Source organism: Camelus dromedarius, chromosome 8 (genome assembly GCF_036321535.1).
Source record: "Camelus dromedarius isolate mCamDro1 chromosome 8, mCamDro1.pat, whole genome shotgun sequence".
Taxonomy (NCBI): domain Eukaryota; kingdom Metazoa; phylum Chordata; class Mammalia; order Artiodactyla; family Camelidae; genus Camelus; species Camelus dromedarius.
Genome location: NC_087443.1, coordinates 2,898,566 through 2,906,633, shown reverse-complemented (window position 1 = coordinate 2,906,633; position 8,068 = coordinate 2,898,566).

Here is an 8,068-nt window from a genome sequence, read left to right as displayed (position 1 = left end):
CAATGGTCTACAGAGCTCTTCACAGTCTCACTCCCCATAACTTCATCTCTTCCTACTTGGCCATCCAGCAGACATACTGGCTTCTTTAGTTTACCAAACATTCCAGGCACATTCCTAACCTTTGCACTGGCCGTTCTGTTACCTGAAATGCTTTTTCTCCAGAAGCCACATGGATAACTCCCTTACCTCCTTCCTGTCTTTGCTGAAATTTCACCTTCTCAATGAAGTTTAGCTCAACACTGCCCTAAGCCTGGACAAGAAGGGACTCTGCCCTGGGCCCCATACTTTAGTATCCCTCATATCACAAATGCCATCTGTGCTGAGTGGAATTGATTTCCACCCTCCATCACCAAATTCATTGGTTGAAACCCTAACCCACCATGTGACTCTATTTGGAGACAGAGCCTTTAAGGAGCTAATTAAGGTTAAATGAGGTCATAAGGGTGGGGCCTTCATCTAATAGGACTAGCGTCCTTATAAGGAGGGCAAGAGTCACCAGAGCTTCCCAAGAGTGCTCAGAGAAAAAGTCATGGGAGGACACAGGGAGACTGCGGCCATCGGCAAACTGTCTGCAAACGCTGCTACCACCTTGATCTTGGACTTCCAGCCTCCAGAACTAGGAGACAATTTCTGTTTTTAAGCCAGCCACTCTATGGTACTTTGTTACTGCAACCCTAGCAGATTAATATACCCCCCAAAATAATTTTATTACAGAACTCATGGGTTCTCTGCCAGTCGGGATTGGCACTAAAGAGTCAGCATGATGTGATCTTAAACATTATCTTTCTCATTGCACTTATCAGCTTCCAACATCCTACATCATTTCCCCATTTACTATGTTTATTTTTATTGTCTCTTACATTTAGACTGTAAGCTCCCCAAAGGCAACAACTCTTGGTCTGTTTGTGGTGAATCCCAGGTGCCAGGACAGTACCCAGCATGTAGTCAGCACTCAGGAAATATTTTTTGAATGAATAGTTTAATGAAGGAGATTTGGTTCAAATTCAGATAAATATCCAGATAGTAAGTTACTCATAATTGTAGATGAAGCATGACAACTTTAATGCCCCTCCATTGCCCCGCAGTGGACGTGGTTTTGTGAAGGGGCAGAGGGGTGCAGGGCTGTCATGTCAAGAACCGTAACATGGTCACAATTATACAGACCCGTCCATGTTTGACTACAGACCAAGTAATTGCTACATTAAAAAATTATAGATGCATGAATTTAGTCTTGGAGTACTTTCCTTTATTGGGATGTATAATGGATCTTTTTAAAAAATGTGCCTCTTAATAGGTCCCTCGAAACTTTATTGAAGAGGTCAAGGTATAATTAATGTCTTCGTTAAGTTGTTAGAGATATCCACGCTGGTTTGTAAAGCTTATCAGACTGGGTTTTAATAAGATTCTTTTATATAATTTTCTCTGCTAAATTACTGAGAGTGCTTTAAATCCGCCAAAGTTATGTATACTTTACTTTAAAAACTCTTAGGTCATTGTACCAAAAGATTTGTAAACATTAAAAAATATTTTATGGGATGATATTTTCAACCAGCTTAAAGTGTTAAAAACAACCCTAATATTCCTTTTTTTGCTGGGAAATTTTCCTCCTGAGGGCATCTCAGTGTCCTGCTTCCTCACGTAGGAAAGACTATACTTATGGGCAAATGTCAGTAATTCTCATAAAAGTTTCTTTTTTCTTGTTAAATTCTGAATTGCTTTTTCTGCTTAGAACAGAAAATATATAATAGTAATAAGTTAAAATGTTAAGACAAATATACAACATAGAAAAATGAAAGGCTTCTGTGATATCACGCAAGAAATGACCACCAGTCAGTGGTGTGTATGCCCACAGAGGTGTCTGTGTGTGTGTGTGTGTGTGTGTGTGTGTGTGTGTGTGTGTGTGTGTTGTTATTATCACATCACCATTGTTGAAAAAAGAGGAACTTGAATTCACTATTGAGCATGATTCTTAGCCAGGTGATTTACTTGCCATTTCTTATTTTAATAGTTGACATTTAATAGTTGTCTGTCTTAATTCTCAATATATTCCTATGGTTAACATGTTTCTGATTAACTGAGCTGTAGGCTGCATGAACTGTTCATTTTAAAAGAGAAAACTAAGTCTATCCAACACAATAGACGGGCTAAGATGTGGAAGGAAATTAAGAAGTGTTTTCATAAGAAACGCATGTTTGCTATCCATTCCTGTTTACAAACCCAAGAGCCCAGGGGATCGGAGCAGATTCAAAATTCACAAGAACCCTCGAAAGCTCATGGTAGCTCATTCAGAAGGCCAGGAAAACAAATCGTTCAAGTTACCAGCCAGTGAGCAAAACAGAGTATTACTCAACCCGTTCAAAGCAAGAGTTGTAAAGGACCAGTCAGGTTCGAAGTGTGGAACAGGCAAAGATCTACATGTTTCACTGCCTACTCAGAAAAATCCTGGACCACATAAAAAGATTCTTAATATACACTTTCTCTATAATTTCACACACACTGCTATTTTAGACCACTTCAAAAAAAATGTGTCTAATTCTATCTGGTACCACACATGGAATCCACTAGTAAGACTGTAAGACTGATGCGGTGTTTCAGGGATTCGTTCAGTTACTGAGTCTTTTCTGTGTACCTGCAGTGCTTGAGGCTTGGGGACACAGAGGAACATAAAAGACACTCTAGGACGATGGGGAGCTCCAAACAGGTAAACAAGCAATGACAGTGGAGGTGATGAGCATTGTGACAGAGTCACACACAGGGCTCTCAGGGACACAGAGGAGGGACATCCAACCCCACCTCGGGGATCGCAAAAGACTTCTTGGAAAAGCTGACTCTAGACTTCAGACTTGAGAGACTCAGTAAGTTTCAGGCAGGCCAATTTTTCCTAAACACTTTTAGTGCCCCTAAGTCTAAGACAACATTTTAAAAATGAAATCAAGGTAGTGAGTTCTTCCACAAAGTTAAGTTTATTCAATTCAAAAGATTGTCCTCTTTTCTGAAACTATGCCCTTCCTATTTTTTTTAGGATTTAAATAACTTTTCTTTATGATACAGCTGCCATGTGTATGTTTAATGTCCTTTCTTTTTTTTGGAGGGGGAGAGTAATTAGGTTTATTTATTTCTTTATTTTAATTTGCATTATTTTTTATTGACATAAAGTCAGTTCACAATGTGTCAGTTTCTGGTGTGCAGCATAATGTTTCAGTCACATACGTACACATGTGTATTTACTTGCAAACTCTTTTTCATTATAGGTTACTACAAGATATTGAATACAGTTCCCTGTGCTATACAGGAGAAACTCATCATTTATTTTATATATAGTAGTTAGTGTCTGCAGGGTTACTAGGGGGTAAGGGGGTGGGAAGGGATAGATTGGGAGTTTAAGATATGGAGATACGAACTACTATTTATTTATTGTTTAATGGAGGTGCAGGGGGTTGAACCCAGGACCTCATGCATGCATGCGCTCTACCACTGAGCTACACCCTCCTCTGCAATGTCCCTTCTTGACCAATTAACTGGCAATGAAAAGTTGGCAAGCTGATTGGTACTTTCCTGAAAGCTTTTATTGCTTTGTTCTTGATGTGGTTATTAGTTTTACTTTCTCGGTGGCAGTCTATAAAATCCGTGGGTCCAGAAACCAGGACGGGCCCAGGCCGGACGCCCCAGGCCCATACCGCTCCTCAAATCCAGGCTCTGGGGCCACGCCCCAGACTTCACCGAGTCAGATCTGGCACTTCAGTAAGCCCCTCCGGCGATTTCTGTGCACACTCAAGTTTAAGAAGCCCTCTTCTAGAGGAGGGAAGAGCGTGTGTGAAAATTAGTGAGAGAGACTGCGGCGGCTTTTGAAGCAGCAAGAGGTTGAGAGCGGCGCTGGGGAGGCGGCAGGCAGGCGGGAGCAGACGGTGACCGCCCCTCTGCTCCAGCTGCCAGGATCGGTGCTTGGTCCGCATTCCGTCCTGGTCAGCTTTTAACGAAGCCATGTTCCACACTGCTTAAAATGTCTAACCGCTTCTTGAAGAGCCTCCAGATTAAACTCTCGGGGGCAAATAAATACCTTGGGCCTATTATGCGGCAGTTAGCTGGGGGCTGACAAACCAACCATGGTACCTGGTTGTGCTCTCTCCATGGGCGACGGAGAGTCTGTTTTATTTATTTTTTATCTTTTGTATTGAAGTATGGGTGATTTACAATGTGGTGTTAGCTTCTGGTGTACAGCATAGCAATTTTGTTACACATATATATGTGTATTCTTTTTCATTATAGGATATTTAAAGATACTGAATATAGCTCCCTGTGCTGTGCAGCAGGACCTTGCTGTTTATCTATTTTATATACAGTAGTCAGTATCTGCTAATCCCACACTCCCAGCTTATCCCTTCACCTCTCCCATTTCCCCTCTGGTAACCATTAGTTTGCTTTCTATGTCTGTGAGTCTGTTTCTGTTTTATAAATAAGTTCACTTATATATTTTTTTAGATTCCACATATGAGTGATATTATATGATATTTGTCTTTCTCTGTCTGACTTATTTCACTTAGTATGATAATTTCTAGGTCCATCCATGTTGCTGCAAATGGCATTATTTTATTCTTTTTTATGGCTGAATAGTATTTCACTGTATAAATATACCACTTCTTCTTTAACCACTTGTCTGTTGATGGACATTTAGGTTGTTTCCATGTCTTGGCTATTGTAAATAGTGCTGCTGTGAACATTGGGGTATACATGTCTTTTCAAATTAGAGTTTTCTCCAGATATATGCCCAAGAGTGGATTGCTGGATCATAGGGTAAGTCTATTTTCAGTTTTTTAAGGACTCTCCATACTGTTCTGCATAATGGCTGCACCAAACTTCATTCCCACCAACAGTGCACAAGGATTCCCTTTTCTCTACACCCTCTCCAGCATTTATCATTTGTGGATTCTTCATAATGGCCGTATCAGAATATTTCACATTTGTGTGCCTTCTGATATGGCATCCTGTTACTAAAGTGCTATTTCATGCAACAAGAGCTCAAACTTGTAAAAATTATATAATCATTTCCTTAGTTCACCATGTAAACTAATTCGAGAGACATAGAACCGTCACATATTTGGAATCAGAACTCAATATTAGTGTACTGTGGTCCTACCTTGAGCGTAAGTGGCATTTACCTGTGGAATTCAGATGGTGGGAGTGGTAGAGGTCCCCACAGGGCCCTCCGGGAATAGATTTCCATGATGAGGGAAGGGTATTCTGAGAAGCTCTCATTCTAAGGCTCTCTGGTACCTAAGCTCATCTAGTAATAAAACTTGGGTTGCAGAAGGGAAGGGACAAAGGGAGGTACAGCCTAGTGCCTGGTATCCAGATTTGCTCCCCACCTGCATCTGAGATATTTTCTAAGTCCTGAGATGTCAAAGTGCTTGTCTCTGCCCAGCTTGTGCTGACTTCAGAGCAACGCAGGAAATGTACAGGCCCCACGGGAACACAGAATGCACTTTGTAAACAGCTGACTTATGGCCAACTCTGTCCTTTTGATGCAGCTGGTCCGTGAGTAAAGTTCTGAGACAGCTGTGTGACTTTGTAGTATAGATGCCGCCCAGGAGTGCCACCTTATTGAAAAGAAGATGTAGACTCTGTTTGGAAGTATAACACTATGCAACCTGTAAAAGTAGTCCCAAACATACACTAATACGGGGGAAAATGCAGACATTGTGTTGGAAAACCAATCGCTGAAATATCTAATAAACAAGACAGGGTGTTTCTGGATTCTAGAAATCTGAGGAATACAGGGAAGATGTTTTAAAGCCCCTTTGTGAATTGTAAAGGACCTTAAATAAGCAAGATATTTTAAACATCTGGTTCTATTGAATAATATAAGCTTCTAGATTTTCGTCAGTATTTTTTTAAAAAGTCAAGCCACTGTGATAGAGTAGTTTAGTCAGCAAAGCCCCAAGGCGACAGGAGCAGATGAGCTCAGCCACTTGACTTACTCTTTATGATTTCTGGAAGATACTCCCCTTTCCCTCCCGCCCTCCCTCCCTCCAACAGCCCTAAGAATCAGGTACCAGCAACCTGAAGTAAAAGCAAAGATTTTATAGCCCTGCTTCTGCTCTTGCTGCTCGTACTGCACGACTTTCTACTCCAGACATTAACAGCATCAGCCAAGAACCTGAGGTCATCGAGTCAAAGGAATAGATGGCTAGAAAATGTACGATAAAGCACTGTCCAAGGGCACTCGGCCCTCAGCATAACCTCTCCTGGCTTGTTTCTGGCCCCACCTAGAGCACCACCTCTGGACCTCAGCTGCAGGCCGACGATTGGGTCTCAGAGACAGTGAGGGTTTCCTGACAGGATGCAGACAGCACCGTCTCTACTGGGCAGCTGTGCCTCGGTTCATTGTTGGAAGCCTGGCTTGGGACCCTGAGCTTGCCCTCCACCACGCCCAACTCAGGCAACCCCGCACGCTGAGCTCTTCGCGCCTGGAAGGCAGCTGTCAGGTGAGCATCTCACCCACCAAGGCTGATTCTTAAGAAAGAGAAACGACATTAGAACATTCGTCCCTGGGGCCAATGCACTTGCAGGTGTGTGGGAGCTTCCTGAAATAGGATCAATTCAAGTCAGACATATAATGGACATCTTCAAAAATAAGACACACCCTTGCCACTGGGGACTGGTTTAGCCAAGGAGGCGTGTATGATGGGAAATGGTTGCGTGCCAACAATATTCACCTCAAGTGCCACCTCTGCTTACCGGTTCCCTAACCAGATGCCTGAGAATTAGTGAAAGACACCATTTATAGGGAAAGAGAACAGGGAAAAAAACACATTCCTCAAACACTATGAACTCGTCTACAAAACGGACTCGCAGACATAGTAAACAATCTTATGGTTACCAGAGAAAGGGGGTGGGAAGGCATAAATTTGGGAGTTTGAGATTTACAAATGTTAGCCACTACATATAAAAATAGATTTTAAAAGTTTCTTCTGTATCGCACAGGGAACTATGTTCAATATCTTGTAATGACCTTTAATAAAAAAGAGTATGAAAACGAATATATGTATATATACGCATGACTGGGACACCAGAAATCGACACATTGTAACTGACTGTACTTCAATTAAAACAAAACAAAACAAAAAACATATTCCTCAAATGGATACTCTTAACATCATGCACATATTCGTCTTTTCCCCTCTAATTAGAACTGTCATGTCTCTTGCATAGTAAAGTTGTTTCTATTTTCTAGGCTGTTTGTGAACTCTCTAGAATGGAGAAATATAGATCTATAAACTGAGAGCCCTGGAAATGGGTCTTAATTTCCAGAAGTTCTTCAGAAGAAGAACTGCCATCTCCTTTTTTTCTGTAACTGCTATGATGTGCATAGCACTGTGCCTTCTGTCTTTTAAATTCAAGTGATGGATTATGTCACCTGAGTTCTGTCATTGTCCCAAACAGGTATTCTTTTTCCTGACCACGTGATCAACTTCAGGGATTGAAGAGGGAGGAATAAAGAAGGAAGAATACATCCCATTCAAAACTAATTTACCAGTCTATGTGAAAAAAAGAAATCAGTAGTCTTGCCTTATACTGTCTTCCCCTCTGGAGAATCAACAGCAAAGACATCCTGAAGACACAAAAGAGAAGAATGTAGGTTGCAAGATCTAAAAGTAACTTTATTGCTCGGTTCTTCTAAGGCAAGAAAGCTGTGTCAGTTTATTATTCAGTATAAATTTCATAATTCGGTACCAACATCTTAACAGCGACTCTCACCTCTTTGCCACGCCTGGTAAGTACTTTAAGCCAGAAATGACCATCTGAAGTAGGTTTGAGTGTGTATTCTACCTACAGGTTTTCCTAAATACTCACGTCAGTCCTGCCTGGATGGAATGCCCACGTACAGTATAGGACTCACCACCTATTTTTACCAACAGTGTTTTTTTAAAACAATCTTGGCTCAGGGTTTTCTTCCTCTGTGCCTGTATCTTATCCATGGAAAACTGTCTCCTTGACTGCCCAGCTGTGAAACCCCAACAGCAGCTTTCCTAGCACTCCTCAAATGTCCCTGGAATTCCACTTCTTACTC